Source organism: Drosophila subpulchrella, chromosome 2R, assembly GCF_014743375.2.
Source record: "Drosophila subpulchrella strain 33 F10 #4 breed RU33 chromosome 2R, RU_Dsub_v1.1 Primary Assembly, whole genome shotgun sequence".
Taxonomy (NCBI): domain Eukaryota; kingdom Metazoa; phylum Arthropoda; class Insecta; order Diptera; family Drosophilidae; genus Drosophila; species Drosophila subpulchrella.
In genome coordinates, this window is record NC_050611.1 from 13,135,302 (window position 1) to 13,153,488 (window position 18,187).

The 18,187-nt window shown below is 37.7% G+C and overlaps 1 protein-coding gene across 4 annotated transcripts in view; it reads right to left on the minus strand.

Annotated features, from left to right (window-relative positions):
- Positions 1 to 18,187, minus strand: part of LOC119551952 (bromodomain adjacent to zinc finger domain protein 2B) — a 44,763-nt gene that overhangs the window by 14,175 nt on the left and 12,401 nt on the right. The window lies entirely within an intron of this gene.

An 18,187-nucleotide genomic window follows, 5' to 3' on the forward strand; every position in this document is an offset into this window, starting at 1 on the left:
TAAATAAAGTTGCATATTTTAAAGACTAGTCATATTTATAATAGCAGTTTCAATACTTTTATATTATTCGATTCATGTTTGTGGTTTTCATTGACGAAGCACAGATAAATCATAAATTTAAAAATAATTAAAAATGTATTCAATGAAATAGTTTATTTTCAATTTTATTAACAAAGAAACTGCTCGCAATTCACTGATTAAATTTATAAAAAAAATTATGCCATATCCCACAGAAATTTAAAAATATGTATGGATTTTTTAACTTGACAATTGCTCCATTTTAGTACAAAGTATCTCAACTGTAATCACAACACTTGTAATCCCCCAGATACAGTTCATCAATTGGTTTCGATTTTAGCTTCTTTCGCTCTTCGCTATTACTCCACTCTCTGTGCTGGCAATGCCGCAACGCTTGGGCGAAACTCGAGCACAAAGCGGATTCGGCCGAAATATGGAAAGCAAAACAAAACTAAAAAAACTACACGCCAGCGAGAGGGACAAACACACGCACAAAACGGAAGCAGAAGCTGCTCTCTTTTACCACTACACCTGCACTTTATCGGCGGTGCGGCGAATTCAACGCGCAGCCGAATATTCGGCGAATTCAAAATTTACGCACAAGACTGCATTTTGTTAAACAATAGAAAAAAATCCCCCTCGAGGAAAAAAGCTTGAACTTTACAAGTCATGCGCAACATTTACCACTGCCGCTTATAAAAAAAAAAGAGGAAAAGAAATGGAAAAGAAAAGCCAAGACACCCGCACACACAGACACACGCAGACTGCAGGCGGCGACTGCGAAAACCAATGCATACACAAGGCGAAAAAATAAAAAAAAATTCCGTTCACAGCATTTTGTACTTTTTATGAGCGGGGGGTATCCGTTTTTGCATTACTTTAGCAAATTCATTCATAAAATTTGTAATGTTGTCTGCTGTTGTTGCTTTATGGAGATTTAACAGACACTTTGTCTGCTGTTTTTTGGCTGTTAATGTGCTTGTTTTTATTACTTGCGCTGCGACAGCAGTTAACGGCATTTGTTTACACTGGCTATTGCATTTTCCGCGAATTAAATGTACAATTAACAAAAATATTTACAAGCGCCGCTCGGCGACGCGTCCGTCTGTGTTTGTGATTTCGCGGCGAATGAGCGTGTGGAGAGCGCGGAGAGTAGAAGAACCGCAAGCGGCGGCGACAGCGGCGGACCAGTGGAAATGGAACGCAAAAGGGAGAGTGCGGGCGGTGGACAGCGAGAGAGAGAGAGGAAAAGTGGTAGGGGGCCGTCTTACATTTGTTGTTGCCACGCACCGTGGTTGATAATTGCACTTTTCTTTTTGTCATTACTTATTATTATTAGTTTTAGCTGTATTAATCACTCTAATGAGCCAGCGTTTAGCCCGCTAAGGTGGGGCCCACTGTGGCTCGCTAATAACTGTAATTGCGCACTCTTTTTTTCCTGCTTTCCTTCGGTGCTATATTTTATTTTTTGTTGTCACGCATCGGCAGGCGACAGATGTGCGCTCTTATCAGGGGAAGGGGGTGCTAGTAAAAGAGAGCGAGTGTGAGCGAGAGAGGGGGGAGTCTGCGAAAGAGCGCTGGCAATTTATAACAAGCAAGAAATAAAACAAACGGAACGGACAGAGCGACTTGGTACAGTGGTACTTGCTTGAGTGGACTTGACTAATAATTTAATAATTTAATTGATTTTTATTAATTAAGTATATTTAATTAGCACGGTAAATGAAAATACCTTTTTTAAAAAGCGGGTACTTTCATTTTCTGACTTTTTTTAAACCTGAAAATTGCTTTCATTCTGGTTTATCGGAAGGAGCACTGTCATAAACATTTGGCAACAGATCATTCAATTGTTATATTTTGCCTGAATGCGTCCGATTTATTTTCCAACAATCCACTTTATTTGCTTTATGCCAGTTACATAAAATTGGTTTTAGCGGAAGTAGCACTGTAAAACTTTGCCTTTAGTCTACTTCTTCAACTTGGGCATTGCTTTTGAGTTCACCGCAAGTGGAAGGAAGGAGGGGGAGGGTGAAAGGTGGCTAAGAGGGAGCCAGCAATATGATTCGGGCATTTGTCTTTGACACTGCCACACTTCGCTGCCTCTGCCGCTGCTGCTGTCGACGTCGCGGGGGCGGCAGCGCAGTCGACATCGACGCAGGCGATTGGGAAGGTGTGTGCGTTTTTCTCGTTCTTCTTGTTGTTTCTATTTCTTTTTGCACTGTGTGTATTTGTGTGTGACTCGCCGCCCACCGCCTCCCACCCCCTCCTCCTCTGCCCTTTCCTTCTGCCACTCGTTTCACATCAATATTTGTGAGTGACAGCAGCGAACAAATGTGAAATTCTTCTCATATTGTGCTGGCGTCACTCCACTTGGCCGCCACCCCCCACCCCCTGCCACCCACCGACCCTGCTCCCCTTCCCCCTCCCCCACCCCCTGTGGAATACCCATTGTTGTTTGCTCTTGATTATCTTCTCTCTCTAGCTCAATTGGCCGACTGTGTCTGTCCATCGCTCATGAGTTGCCTTTATTTCTTTTTTATTTGCTGTTTTTTTGCTTTTTTGTTGGGCTTTTTCGATTGTGTGTGCGTGTGTTTGACTTCGTGTTATATCTTTTACCCATACACACGCAGATAGCGCCGCCGTTTCGTTTGATTTGCCATTAAAAAAAGTTTACGGCTGTTTTTTCTTTGGTCAATAAGCCTGAAAAGCTAATCAATTGCTGGAAAAACAAATGGATACGAAGTTCTCAAACTTGGATTGATCCCAAAGACTAGTTTCATTAGAAGTCCCATGAAGTTTTTACATCTAAAAACACTGAAATAAAAAAACTTAGGCTAGAGTATTTATATACACTATCATATGGCCTAATGCGAAATAACTCGAAGTTTTCAGAAGTTTGACTATCAAAAATTACAAAGTAATGGTTAGGGGAAATCCCCTATTTCTATATTTAACCTTACTTCCATTCTCCAAAAATGTATCTTTTCCTATTTCAAATATTGTTAATCTGACATCTACTTCAGGTTCAACTCAGCAAACTGGAACTATAATTAATGATGATGAGTCAGTAGGTTTTACTATAGATTTCTGTTTAAAATTGCCGTAATTATTAGATCTGTGGGTCAAGTTTTGGGTTCGATAGGTAGTTTTTTGTATCTTGATCCAAAACAAATAATTGAATGCATTTTTTAATCGTTTTCTTTGCTTCGGAATTCTTGAGATATGTGTTCGGTTCTTCTGGCTTTCTGACTTAACTTCTGCTTCTGCGGATTCTTCTACTTCTGATTCTTATTCTTTTTGTGCCCTATTGTTGTGGCGGCTTTTTTTTATGCCCCATCCAGTGTGGGAATGTGTGCGACAGAGAGGGGACGAATGTGAGTGCTTCTGACTCTTCCCCGTTTTTTTCTTTTTTTTTCTTGTAGAGCGAGTGAGGTTATTGACTCAAAAAGCAATATACCCCAGCCACTTTTTAGCGGCCAACAAGCCTGCAGTCTGCGTCATCGTCTGGCGCGATCTTCAGTCTCGTTTCCCCCTCCCCTGCCGCTCTATCCCTTTCCCTTTCCCTCTTTCCAATGCTTCTGCAACGCCTTCAGATCGAGTGCAGCAACAACAAGAATGCCATAACTTTAGCCGCAGCAACAAGTTCCAGTTTCTCTTCTTTTTTCATTTTTTTTATCAATCAATTTACGGCTCTGAATAGATATTATTATTTCGAATTTTTAAACAGAGAAAAATATTGAAGTCCATTTTTCTTGAATTGAGAACATTCGTTCTTAAAAACCGTGTAAGTACATTTTGGTATCAATTTTCTCAATATTAGAACGAAATGGTGAGAAGAGAAAAGTAAAATGTAGTTTATTTATTAACTTTATGACTGACTGGACTAACAGTTTATTTTTTAAAATATACAATGTAAATACCGCCAATTCAACATGATTTTAGCAAAATAAAAAATATTTTTAACTCCAAAAATATCGTATATTTTTAAGAACATTTTCAAGTCAAATGAGAATGTCGGAATTTTCTCTGTGTAAACCTCTTTCAAGCTATTTTATACCTAGAATATGTTTCTTAAAGTCTTTTAAAAACAATTTCGCTACAAATCGATTTAAAATCCTTTGCATAATATTTCTTGAATTGCCACTTCAATATTAAAGCCTATCAAAAAGTGCATCCTTATCCCCAAACTCACAATGGCAACTAAACCTCACTTCCTATCTTTCTCCTTTCATTTTCATCATTTTCACTGACATTTTCAGCCTGCCTTTAAAACTCTTTATCTGGAAAATGCTTTCAATTTCCCCCCCTTTAAATTGTGCAATTTAGCCCAAACGATATATAAAATATGCATAACCGTTGAATTGTATCAAATTTTCCAATTAAACAATTTGCCACACAATTGATTTAATCGAGCTATTTTCTCGTCTTTTAAGTGGTCAACATTTTGTACAAAATAAAGCCTTTAAAGCCATTTACAAAGCCGATAGTCTGGTAAACATTTAATGACATGATAAAAGTCTAGAGTTTCTATCTCTTTTGACGAGTAAGTAGTTTTTGCTCGGTTTAAAGAGCAAATATAAAACTATAAATACATTTAGCAACTTTTCCAACCGGTTTGCAACAATTTAACTAATAATCAAGAGAGCAGTTTTGCTTGGCTGAACAAAAACAAGTAAACAAAACTAACTTTATCAAAGGTTTTTGCAATTTGTTTGGACAGTTGTTGGGCTAATAAACAGTGTTGCATCCTTAAATGACTATTATAAAATATAATAAGTAGTTTTCTTGGAATTTTATACAAAATCCTAACAGTTTCAGTAATGTTTTAATAAATGTTCCAAGTTATACATTAATATTACGAAATATTTCAATTGGTATCTTTATGTGTATCAAGGTTTTTCTGTATGCTAAAATATGTTAAGGGCTGTAAACAGTATTGCAAATTGAAAATTATCCTTAACAAACTATTAAAAGATATTATAACTAAGTTAATTGGAATTATATAAAACATCTTAACAGATTTAGTAATGTTTTGGGAAATGTTCCAAGTTATACATAGATATAATGAAATAATTCGATTGGAACTTTATGTGTATCAAGGTCTTTCTGTATGCTAAAATATGTTAAGGGCTGTGTTTTAAACAAAAACAATTTGTAGTTTTAATGAAAAACAGGCAAGTAATTAATGCCCTTGCACAAAGGCTGTAAATAATATTTCTGGAAAAAACAGAACCCACTGGAAATGAATCGAAAACCCAGCGCCGATTCTGTTATTCTTGTTTTGCACTTCTCCGGGCTGGAATATATTATCATGAAGGATATATTGCCAACCAGTTTTCGGGAGGAAAATGCCGAGGGGTGGTTGGAAATTTTTCGGGAGGGGGATAGATGGGGAAATTGGGAGGTGTTGGGTCTCTCGCCTGGGCAAGAAAACTGTGCAAAATAAAAAAAATAAAAAAAGGACACACATAAAATGTAAACTCTGAACCGAAACGGGGCGTGTAACGAACAGGGGCGACAAAGAGGGGATGGCGAGGAAACTGAGTGGGTGGAGAAATCGTGGGTTGTCGCACACAGGACGAACAGGCCAACAAAACGAACAGGAAACGAGCGTGCAAGGACACACAACTTTGGTGGTGCAGAAACGGGAGGGGGGAGGGGGGAGGGGGAGGGGGCGATGTGCGGGTGGGTGGGTGCCAAATTGGGGGCGTGGCAGGGGTTAGCCGGAGTGAAGTGGCAGTAAAACGAACCGAATGAGAATCGAGAATTGCGAATGGGTGTGGAAGAAGAAGCAGCAGCAGCGGCATCGGCCGAACAGCAAAACTAAAATTGAAAATGGCAACGCCGAGGGGGAAGAACAAGAGGTAGAGGAAGAGAAAGAAGACAGAGGGCAGAGCAGCCAGCAACAACAACAACCATAAAACCAAATAGAGTCCAACTTAGCGCAGACGTCGACTGCGACGCCGGCAGCGGAACAGAACTAGCAATAACAACAACTGCAGCAGCAGCAGCAGCAGCTACAACAACACAAACAGCATTGGGAGCAAACAAATGAATTTATGCAGCGAGGCTAGAGCAACAACAATGACAACCGCAGGCAGTTTTACAGTCAGGACTCCCTAAGTGAAACTATAATTTTAGTAAAAGCTTAATTCAGGGTGATTTTACCAGTAAAAATATACTGTATTTTGTATTTATGTAGTTTATATCCTTTTTAATCCTTTGATTTTACATTGGAATCCCAATAGGTGGTATTTGGCTAAAATAAAGCATTTTGACCAATGGAATCAACTAAAATCCAGCAAATTAAACCTATAGTTCAGACCAATATATTTTAAGCCGTGTTTAGTTTATTTTTAAGTTTACTAAGGATTTGTTAAAGATTATTATTTTTCTTAGAACCTTGAAATTTGTTAATTCCGTGCAAGTTAGTCTGTACTTTACATTTGTTATTAATATCCCATAACTAGATCTTAAGCATAATAACAAGAAAATGTCATGACATGCGATTTAGTTAGAGTTCAAATAAGGTTAAGTTTCTTTAATGATAATATCTAAGCAAATTATACAAGTTAAGTTCCATTTATAGAAGTTAGGCTTGACTTTTCGAAGTTCCGTTTAATAATCACTTTGGCAGGTTGCCCTGTAGTGTGTATTTATGTAACGATGTTGGTGTGGTTGATGTTGTAACTGCTGCAGGATTACGGGAGTAAGAGGAATGCATGGGACATGGGATGTGGGATGTGGGATAGAGGATGGTGGCTGCGGCGGGAGAGGGGAATAGGGAGCAAGGGAAAAGGAACAGAAACAGGAACAGGGCAAGGGAGGGAAGGGAAGGGAAGGAGAGGGCAGAGGAGAGGTGGCGCATTGGACAAGGGACAAAAGCTGCAAGTGGAACGAGAGAAGCGCGCACGACCCATAAATTAGAGTGAGAGGGCGCAAGTGTGCGAGTGAGAGCTCTTCGAGGAGGAGGAGGAGGAGAAGGACGAGGGGCGAAGGGAAGGCAACAACATTGACGTATTTGCCATTTGCAACAGCAACAACAAAAACAAGGTGCAAGAGCAGTTTCAAGGAGGAGCGAAGAAGAGCCGGAGAAGGAGGAGTGCAAAAAGGAGACGCAAGAGCAGAGACATGTCACTCTCTCTCTCTCTCTCTCTTTTTCCCCTCTCTCTCTTTCACTCATTTTTGCGGTGGGCGGAGTGGGCGCATTTTGTGGCTGCACCTAGTGCAATCCCTTCCTCTCTTCCCTCTTCCTCCTCTTCTCCTCTACGTTCCTCCTTGGCATTCGCAAAATGATGATAACGTGATGCAATTTCCAGTCATGTGCAGTTGACCATGTGCAGTTGCCAATTTATACCAGTCACCTGCCTCTTCTACCTGTCCCTCTTCCCTCACTTCCCCTTCTTTCCTTTCCCTTTCCCTCCCCTCCTCCTCCAGATGCCCTTTCACTGGACAATCAACTGATATCGGGGACATGTTCACTTCTTCAAGGATTTAACTTAACCCTCTGACACTTCTGTATCAGAAAATGGATCATACATAACTCAGCTTTAAATTGCTTTTTGGGTGATGGGAAAATTATTGTGGTGTAAAACGGCTTTGCTTACTAAACTATCTTATGTATAATCACAGGTTTATCTTCTTTAATATGGGTTAACATCATTATAGTTAATATTAAGAGATCATATGGTATCTCAGGTATTTATAAAGTTAGGATTTTAAAACTCGAGTGAGATTAGGGGACCTTTAAAATATCTTATCAGTTGATATAATCAAAGGTTTATCTATTTTAACATGAGTTAACATCATTATAGTTAGTTAATATTAAAAGATCATATGGTATCTTCCTTATTTATAAGCTGAGGGTTTTGAAATTAGAGTAAGATTAGGGGACCTTTAAAATCTTTTGTCAGCTGAGTCTCAATACCTTTCTATTAAAAAAAAAAATGAATCATTTTCGGATCTAAAATCGAACGAAGTTAAGGGCTATGTGTCGTATTAAATATCATTTGTTTTAACCCCCGTTTCTATAGCACCAGTGAAACACCCCATTACGCTTCACAAATGTTTCCGTTGATTTCCCACACTTGGCCCAGGGCATTTTCACCCAAAATAACTGGGTAGCTTCATGTGGTTTATGCCCGATTCTTTAGCTAGTGCCCCCCTCTATAACTCCGGCGATTACAATCCAATCGAATCCAATCCAATCGAATGGCTGTCGCGCGTTGCACAACTGTACGCATTTTGCTATTCGTTGCCCAAAGCTTTTAAATGTTGCTCTGCGTTGCGGTGATTTCATTAGACGGCAAATACAATTAAAGAGCTTGTTGCACGTAATCTAATATGGACAGCGAACAGTATTTGTATTTGTATTTGGATTTGTATCTGTGCTTTATTTTGTACACACGGTCGCAAAATGACGGCGATAGATACACGGATAAAAAGATACATAAACGCACACACATGCGTCCGTCCGCACAGCAATTTAATTAATGCTTAAATCAGATTATCCCAACAAAAGGCAGAACGCGGGTGGAATAACGGGGGTGGGAAGAAGGATAAACTGAGTGGGCAAGAGGAAAGAGGAGAGCAAATGCGAATGCGGTTACTTTGTAACATTAACAGATGGACATCTTTTAGATACATTTATGCATGGGATGCATTCGTAATTTCAAAATATAGCATGTGGCTGAACCATTCATAATAATATTATTTTATTATTTATTAAAATTATAACTGTGATACATGATACTGAATGCACCTTTACCATTTGTAGTGATTTAATAAATATTTAATAAATCTTTTCAAATCACCTTAAATATTTGGGTTTTTAGTGAAGGGAAAACTTTGAAATGCCTTTATATCAGTACTTAAACATCTTTATATTCTATCAAACTCTAACCACTCTAGTGAAAGGAAAATTGGTATCTACTTGAAATTCAATTGAATTTATAAAGGCACTTAATTCAATTTAAATGCTATTCAATATAATCCAAATAATATAAAAGGGTAACGGCTGAAAATCATTTAGGTAACCTTAAGATACAATATCTAAAATCATATTCCCTTTTGACTAGTAAATCAAATTATAAGTACAAATGCTCAAATACTAAAAATAATAAGAAATTATTAGAGCCCAATGATGATGCTAACCATTTTTCATATACCAAACAATATTTTCCATTTCAGGAGGTTTAAAGTGCTCTTTTGTGTGCATAAGAAGAACTCACCTCTTTAAATGAATGAAAACTGGTAGTTAAAACTTTAAGTTAGTTCTTCCAGTTCCGCTTTGCTGCCCGTTTGTTGACTTTCATTATTATTCAACTATTCACTTTTGTCGCCCTTCGGTTTTGCTTTCATTTGTTTTCTTCATTTATCTGTTTTAATTTTTCTCACTTAAAGGGAAATAAGATCGATGGATAGATAAATTAATGATTTTTGTGTATTTCTTTTGATTTTATGATTTTATTTCTAGATTTCCGTTTGCCTCTCTTTGGCCTGGTTAACACAAACACACAATGAGTCCGAAATGATTATTGAAATTTATGAGACGGCGTCGCTCAAAAGAAAAACTTGTAGAGGAAAACGAAATTGTAGAAGCCCGAGGAATGAAATGCACAATTATAATTTCGGTATTTGTATTTTCCGACAATTTTCCTCACTCTCTGCTGAAATTAAACAGACAAGCCAACAACAATTATGTATTTTCTATTGGTTTCTGTTGTTATTGTTTTTTCACATTTTCACTTTTTGTACCTAAAAAGTGGAAAGAGATGGAGGGATTGGGTTTGTGAGTCACTACTTTATATAAACAATGGCGTTGGCAGCATTTTGGTCAACTTCTCGACGCTCTGCCGGTCATTTAGCACTTCTCGCCGAAGGGGGGGCATCGGGGGTTAAGAGACCCGTGAGGCAGACAGGGGGTTAAAAATTCTGTACCAAGAAAGCTAATGAACGACAGCGTCCAATCCGAAAAATACGAAAAAGCAAGAGGAGAAAAATAAGAAAAGAGTCAACATTTTTCAATTGAATCAGTTGGCAGAACGAGACGGAAAAAGTGGGCGAAAAAGAGATGGAGTGGGGCCAAAGAGGCCAAGAAAACAATTGACAGTCAGTCAGTGCGTTGGGGGGTGGCGAGGGGGCGGAGAAAGTGGGGGCTGGCCCGTCTGAGCGCTGCGCTTCAATAAATCCGGGCTACAAAAAGCAAACGAAACTCGCCTTCAATCGAAAGAATTCCGAGTCTATGTACTTTTCCACAGTGAATCCTTTATAAAAAGTATAGAAAAGTCAGGGAGTGTCTTCGAGAATTCGTTGTAAATCTTTGTCACTTAAAAATAGTGCATAGGATTTGCAAACAAATATGAAATACTTTTGTTATTCTTGATATTGTATTGAATATTATTATTGTATCATTATTAAGAAATATTCTTAGCATTCAAGTTAATAATATGTAAATCCTTTATAAAAAGTATGCAAAAGTCAGGGAGTGTCTTTGAGAATTCATTGTAAATCTTTGTAACTTATGTATAAATAGTGTATACGATTCGCAAACAAATATGAAATAATAATATTATTCTTATTATTCATATCATTATTAGTATTGTATTATTTTTAAAAACTATTAATAACATTAAAATTAATAATATATATATTTGATATTTGTTTTAAGACTAAATGGATCATTTGACTACATTCTTTATTATAATTTGTTTATAAACTACAACATAAGCTAATTTAAATTAAATAAAAAATATTTCAACTTTCTTTTGGAATTCTTCAAGATAAGATTTATAAGTGCAAGCTCCACTGTATTCCTGTGGCAGTGCAATCAATCAGATAGCAACTGCCAACAGAACGAACCTAACCTAACCGTAAATTATCGCTCAATGGCCAAGTGTTGTTATAAGCCAGCGCTTTCCAACTCTCCAACTCTTGGGAAATGTAAAAACATTTGTAATTTAATTAACCGATTGCCTGGGATTTCATCGTTCGCCTCTAATGTGTTGTGTTTGGAGTGCCCCAATGATATCACAGCTCTCTCGTTAACTAAACAAACCCTTCACTTGTTTATCGTGTGCACGGCAAACTGGAAATCTGCTTTGCAAAATCCATTAATTGCTCTATGCAGTACACACAACCCTCTCGTTTTTTTACCCAAGTGATTAAATGGCATAGCAGTTTTCGCTGACCACTTTGACATCGAGATACAGGTACACAGAGAGAAATCAGACTCCAATGTCTGGTAATATGAGGTTTATAGAAAAGTGCATTAATGTATTTTTAAGTTTATTTGAAATACAAAACAGCTAAAATTGCATATTTTCTTGAAGTGGCCTCATCGCAATATTTTCAAAGATTATTATAATGTTTTTGCAATTAGTTTTTTAGCCTTATAGGAGTGGCATTTTCTATTAACAACGAATAACCTAATTTCTTTTTCTTAAATTCAAAGATCTGAAATTTTTTTTAAGTGTCAGTCATAGAAAAATGAAAAAGTGCATCTGAGGAAACTGTAAATTCAAAGCGATCAAAGAGCAGATGCATTTCTCAAAGGGCATTTATTTGGTTGCATTTGTGTGCCATATGTGCGAGTGTGCGTTTAGAAGTGCAATTGTGGTGGTGAGGGTGCTCAGCAAATGACTAAAATTAAACAGGAAAACAAATTCATCACCGAAATGCCTCAAAAATCCGTTGAAGGGATGATGATGAAGCTGAACAGAGGAGAAAAAAAAGGTACAAGCGACATGACGAATTGTAGATACAGATACAGCTGAACCCAGATGAAAGAGGAAGAGCGGAGGGAGAGGAGGAGGAGAGAGCAGGAGAAGGCGGGGGCAACAACAACGAGCATGGCCACAATGAAAACCAACGAAATAAATTAAATAATATGAAAAGAAACACGCTGCAGAGACGATGGCGTACACCCAAAAACAAACGAAAGAGGGGGTAGCGCTAAAGAGGGGGTTAGTGGAGTGGGGGGCAGTGGCGGCGGGGCAAAAAGAGAAGCCCGGAAAGGGGGGGGGCAAAGGAGAAGGAGAAGCAGGACGGGGGCACAGAGCAATCAGCGAGGAGCGAAGCGAAACCGACGGCAAAACAACAGACGAAACAAAACTTGACAGATGGACAAGCGGGCGGAACGGGTGGCAGGGGGAACGAATGGGAGGGGGAGAGACAGAAATCCAACTAAATATCGAAATCACAAATCCGCAACAGCACGAAAAAAATGCCATAAAGATGACCAAGCAACGACAAACCGAAGTGTTTATACACTTGCAGATTAAAATGTAGAAGATACTGGACTCTGGTATTGATAAATCAATAGGAAACTATATTTGCAGATGTATCTTAATGTAAGATACTTAGTTAAGTTAAAATAGCACATGATTTTAGGGATTCAGTCAGATATTACTAACATACAAGTCAATTATATATTAAATATCTTTATTATAACACCTGCAGAATACAAGAATAATTTCTTATAAAAAAAATCTATAGATATTATTACCATTTATAGGATTCAGCCAGGCATTACTAACATACAAGTCAATTTCATGTTAATATCATCTAACATAAGGATATTTTAAAAGTCTGTATTATAACAGATGTAGAGTACAAGAATAATTTCCTATAACAAAAAAATCTATAGATATTATAATTTATTTTTTATTACCAGTATACTAATCTATTTATTTTATATCTATTTAATTGAATAAATGTAATAAGGAGGTAGATATAAGTAAAACACGTGTTATAAGAAAACTTTTTATATGCAATCCAAAGATCGGATCAAAGTTGTGAAAACCCATTCCAAGGGTATGTGAAAAAAACGCGTCCAAAAACAGCGCAAAATGTATTTTAGAAACGAATGGGAATCGGACAGTGGTCAGCGGACAGTGGACAGCGGACAACGGAAGGTGGAGAGGATTGGCCGAGAGCTAAAACAACAAAAATAATAACAGCAACAATAACGAAAGGAGGCCTGACCGAGCAGCGACGCCGGCGGAGGCAGCGGCTGCGACGCCGCTTAGTTGGCTAAAACCAAAAACAATTCGCTGCGAGGGAAATACACACGAATTCCGGCCGACTTTGGCTCAAATGCGCGTGGTTAGGCTTTAAAAACTCGACTTAATTGGTTTTCGCCACCAAAGGGTTAAGGCATCAATATGTCGAGATGATCCGGAAAGATGTTTCTATTTCCATAAAGAACAGATAGATGACTTCACAGCCATATCAGCAACTCAAACTCACTGGCTCGCTTATTGAGCCCACGCAATACTTGTTAATCTTTTTTTTTCAATGATATCACAGTGGAACTTTGTTTAAGAAATTTGGCAAGCATGCAACAAGGCAATTAATTTATAATATATAATGATACATGCCATTAAAGGTACCACACACCTAGAAATGCATTATAATTGTATTCTATAAGGTGCCTTACGGATAAAAATAAGAATTTTATACATTTTCGGACACTCCTAACTCGACCACTATTTTGGGACTTTAAGTATCATTTCATTTGTAATCTACTTATAAACAATCTGAGTATTAGACCTCATTGTTTGTTATTAAAAAGTATTTGTTAGATATAATATCTGTAATAATAATTTCCTCAAATCATGTTTTCTGTTTGCAGCGGTTCTGAAGTTTACTTAAAGGCACTATCATTTGGATTTGCTTCTGAACTAGTTATACAAAGCGTAGTCTATTTTTATTGCCCCTAGCCAAGTTGCCCTGTAGATCAGTTTTAATCCGTTAAGTTCTCGATTTTGCGGCATTTTTCAGTTTGAGTTTCAGTTCGGTTTGGTTGGTTGTCAAGTTGAGTCGGCAGAAAATGAAACAGAAACAGAAAACAAGAACAAAGTAACGAGCGAGTCATGCACACACACACACATGCACATATGTGTGTGTGTAGCTTGGGGAGAGGGGGCAATGGGGGTGGGGGGAGCAGGATAGGCAGCTCCAAAGTAGCGCAAAAGCAGCAAAAACAAAAACAAAAACAACAAAACCGAGACATAAAATAAATGAGCGCCGCCGCACAAACATGTCTCCAATGTTCACCCGTTGTTTTTGTTGTTGTTGTTGTTGTTGTTGCAATTGTTATTGTTGTTGCTTTCTGCTGTGACTGGCCGTTACGTATCCCCCTCCCCTTCCCACTCACTCCATCACCCTCTCTCGCTCGCACTCCCTCATTCCATTCCATTTCCATCCGTGTGCTTCAATTTCGTTTCCCAAGCGTCGTTGTTGTTGCTGCCTCTTTCCTCCTGCTCTCTCCCTCAACCCCAACCTCTCCCTCTCGCTCGCTCTTTGTAATTATTGATACATAAAAATACAACAAAAGCAAGTTGAAATGCCGGACTGCAATTGTGGTCATAATAAATCTTATTGCACGCTGCTCAAAACAACGTTAAAAAAACAAATATCGTGAGAAATCTTCGAGCAATACAAACTTAACTTGCTTTTTATCTCATGGTTTATTTAAAGATATGTAGTTGTTAGTATTTATCGCTAGATAATGATATGATTAAAGCCAGCTAGAACTACAACAAATCTTTCTAACTTTCCCCTTAAATGTATCTTGAAATATTTTAAACGAACGTAAAACGTTCTGAATAAGTATTGTTGTTGGTTAATCTACAAACAATAATCTTATTAGACTTTATAAACACACCCCTTTGAAGAACATCATAAACGCATCTTGAAATCTCAAAAGATTTTGGGAATCTAATCAATTTTACATTTAAATAATCATTGAACTTTAAAGCAAACAGTGACATCAAGTATTTGTAAATCGTAAGTACTCAATCGGTACTAAGTAGCACTCATAAGTACTCAGTACTGTATCATTCAAGAAATACTATCTAACTTAGGGGTTCTTCCTTTTTATTCGTAGGTGTATTAAGTACTTGTTAAATTATCATATTCAGCCATGACAAGTACTTTTGCTTTTGTTTAAGATCTCTTTTAGGTCAATTTTAAAATGAAACCTTACAAAGTTTTCTGTTTTTCATCAACTTGTTATATCATTTTACATTATTATAAACTTGAAGTGGGGTTCCCCAGTCCTTAGTGACTTGAAGTCTTTGTATTTCCATATATTAATACATCTTATACAATTTCTTTCTTAAAGACAACATTGAAATGGTTTTCTCTTTGTTACAAAACGACAGCTTTTATATAAAGTTCAGAGTGGAATAAAACTAATCCAACAAGCTGTAATCTTTTTACATTATTATAAACTTTAAGTGGGGTTCCCCAGACTTTAGGAAGTCGAAGCCTTTGTATTTCAATAGATTAATGCATCTAAAACAATTCCGTCCTCAAATCTTCAATATTTTAGGGATACATTATGAAACCTCGTTGAAATGGTCTCCTTAACATACATATGTATATTACAAAAGAAAAGGTTTTCGATCAAGTTCAGAGCGGAATTAAAATAATCCAACAAGCTGTAATCTTTTTACATTATTATAAACTTTAGGAAGTCGAAGCCTTTATATTTCAATAGATTAATATGTCTAAAGCAATTTCTTATTACTAATAGATTTGGTTTTGAAACGAATTCCTTCCAAACTTCGATTCTTTAAGGATACTTTATGAAACCTGACTGAAATGGTTGATAATACAATGGGACCGCTTTTCGATCAATTTCAGAGCGGAATAAAAATAATCCAACAAGCTACCTTTTTTCTTAATCCTTTTTCTCCGCCGTCTCCTTTGGCGGCTGTACGAAAAGAAGAGCGTGGAGAATAAGGTGGCGGAATGGACAAAAGAAAATGCGCGCTCACACACACACACACACTCACAACCACTGGCACGCTTGGCTGCGTTTATAGAAAAAGAAGAGGAAGCCGAGGAGGAAGAAGCAGCAGAACTTGGCCCAAACGAATTCCGTTTTAGCTTTAGCTTTGTGTATCTGTATCTGTCGCACTTCCTTTTTTGCTGCCTTTTTTATTTATTTATTTTGTATTTATTACTTTTACTTATTTGTTTCTTACTTTGGCACATTCACAAATATTGAGCACACACACATACACTTCTCTAATTATTTTGATTAGACAACATATTTAACGACACTTTTATTTTGTTTTCTATCTCATTGCTTAAGCATTTGTTTTAGATTTATTATCTTATTTTGTATTATTTTCGTTGGGGATTTTACTTGCGCGACCGACGAGTTTCCGAACCAAACTAACACCATCAACATTCAACATCAAACATTCAACATCAGCGGCAGCGACTGCGACGCCAGCAGAGAAGCCGGCAGCGCAGCGGAGACAACTGTGCGGTAGTTGCCTGTTGTTGTTGTTGGTGGTGTTGTTGCTTGCTGATTGGGAGAGGGAGCAAATGTGTGGATATGGACGGGGGAAAGGGGACCAAGAGAGCCGCAGAGAGCAACGGGGCGACGACTGCGATTATATGAGAAAATTTATTCAACATTTAACGAACGTGCCCACAGGCTTTGGCAAAAGGGGGTGGGGGAGGATAATGGAGGGGGTGAGTGTGGGAGTGGGAGAGCGGCAAAAGGAGGAGAGCAGAGGGTGCTCGTCAGGTGAAGGTGTCGTTGTTGGGGGCCAAAGTGGAAGGGAGAGGGCATCACCAGAAATTAGAGGAAGACAGCCTGCATTTGTATTGTTTAAATTTCTTCATTTCTTTTCTGCAGTCTTTAATTTTTGCTGTCTTAATTTTTTTTGCTTTTGTTTCAAGGGCTTCCTTCATTCAAGTGCTGGTAATTAAAATTGCTATAACAACTAAATCAGATGGCACTGCTTCCTTAAAGACTTTCAAGTGGGTGCGTATTAGGGTGGGTCAATTTAAATTGACAAATAAAAAATAAGCGATCCTCAAAACTACTATAAGTACTATAATAACCTTTTAATAAAAAATAATAATAAATATACAATGAATAAACTTAAGTAAGATTAGTAAAAATAAAATGCCAATTTTTAATCCACTTAACAATAAATGCTCAAAAGAGATAAAAATTTGTTATTTGATTCTCTATTCTAGTCCGATATTAGGGGTCATACATTAAGCATCGGCTAATAAGTGTGGTCAGTAGGTTTAAAACGATGTAAATGTAAAGAAATCTCTAATGCGAAATTCGGGGAAAACTTGTGTTGATGCAAACGTACATTACCTCAGAATTTCGCCCGAAGAAATTTCTGTGACTCCCCGGAATTTGACCCCTTGACTACTTTTGTTGTAGGATTTAAAACCCCATCATAAGTTGAGGATTATTTTGTGGGGATTACCTTTAAAAATCCAAATAAGATTAAGGTTTTACGAAACATTACCTCTACCCTTTCCTTAATTGTCTTAAGTTTTTGCAATTGCAACTGCAAATGGGGCCACCCTAATGTGCAGGCGTGTGTGTGTGTGCGTGAAAGGAACAAGTGAGAAATTAAGCAGTGCATGATGCCAAAATGGGGGAAATGAAAGGGTAACAGGAAACGGGAAAATGGAAGTGAGCAAGCAAATTTCGCCATGTGTGCTGGTGTGGGTGAATAAGTCTGGAGTTGTGCCAATGCGTGTGTGTGTGTGTGTAAACTCAATGAAAAGGTGTCTCCTTTTTGTTGTCCTGCTTGTGTTGTTGTTGTTGTGGCTGCCAAAACTTTGCGGCGGCAGTTGTTGTTTTTATTTCTGTTGCGGAAGCAGCAATGCAAATTGTTGAATAATGTCAAGTGAAATTGCGTTTTCGTAAGCGGAAGGTGTATGGGAGGGGGCAAAAGACGGAAAATTGCAGGCACACGCATGAGTTTTCCACGCAATCCTGCCATCTCCCTCACTCTGGCTCCGCCCACTCTCGTTCGCACTCATTGACAAAGAGGCGTAGGTGCTAAAACTGCAAGTAGAGCGTAATTAAAAAAAACCCGGAGTTATGTAGTCGACCATTAAATACCTGGCTTTACATACAAAGTATTCGTTGCATAGTTTGTGGCGTAGTTTAATGAAGATACAAAATATGGGAGTTTCAGACGAAATATTTGTGCGATTGAAATCAAAGGTTGCTAAACTTTTTCCTAGCTAATTTTTATCAAGTCTTCTGAGAAATTCCCATCTAATGATTCTTTCTAAAAGCATAACTATATGAATTTAGCAGCCTCCTCTACAATGACCATTAATAAAATATCATAATTGCTTAAGTAATGCAATTTATGCTATCGTGTGG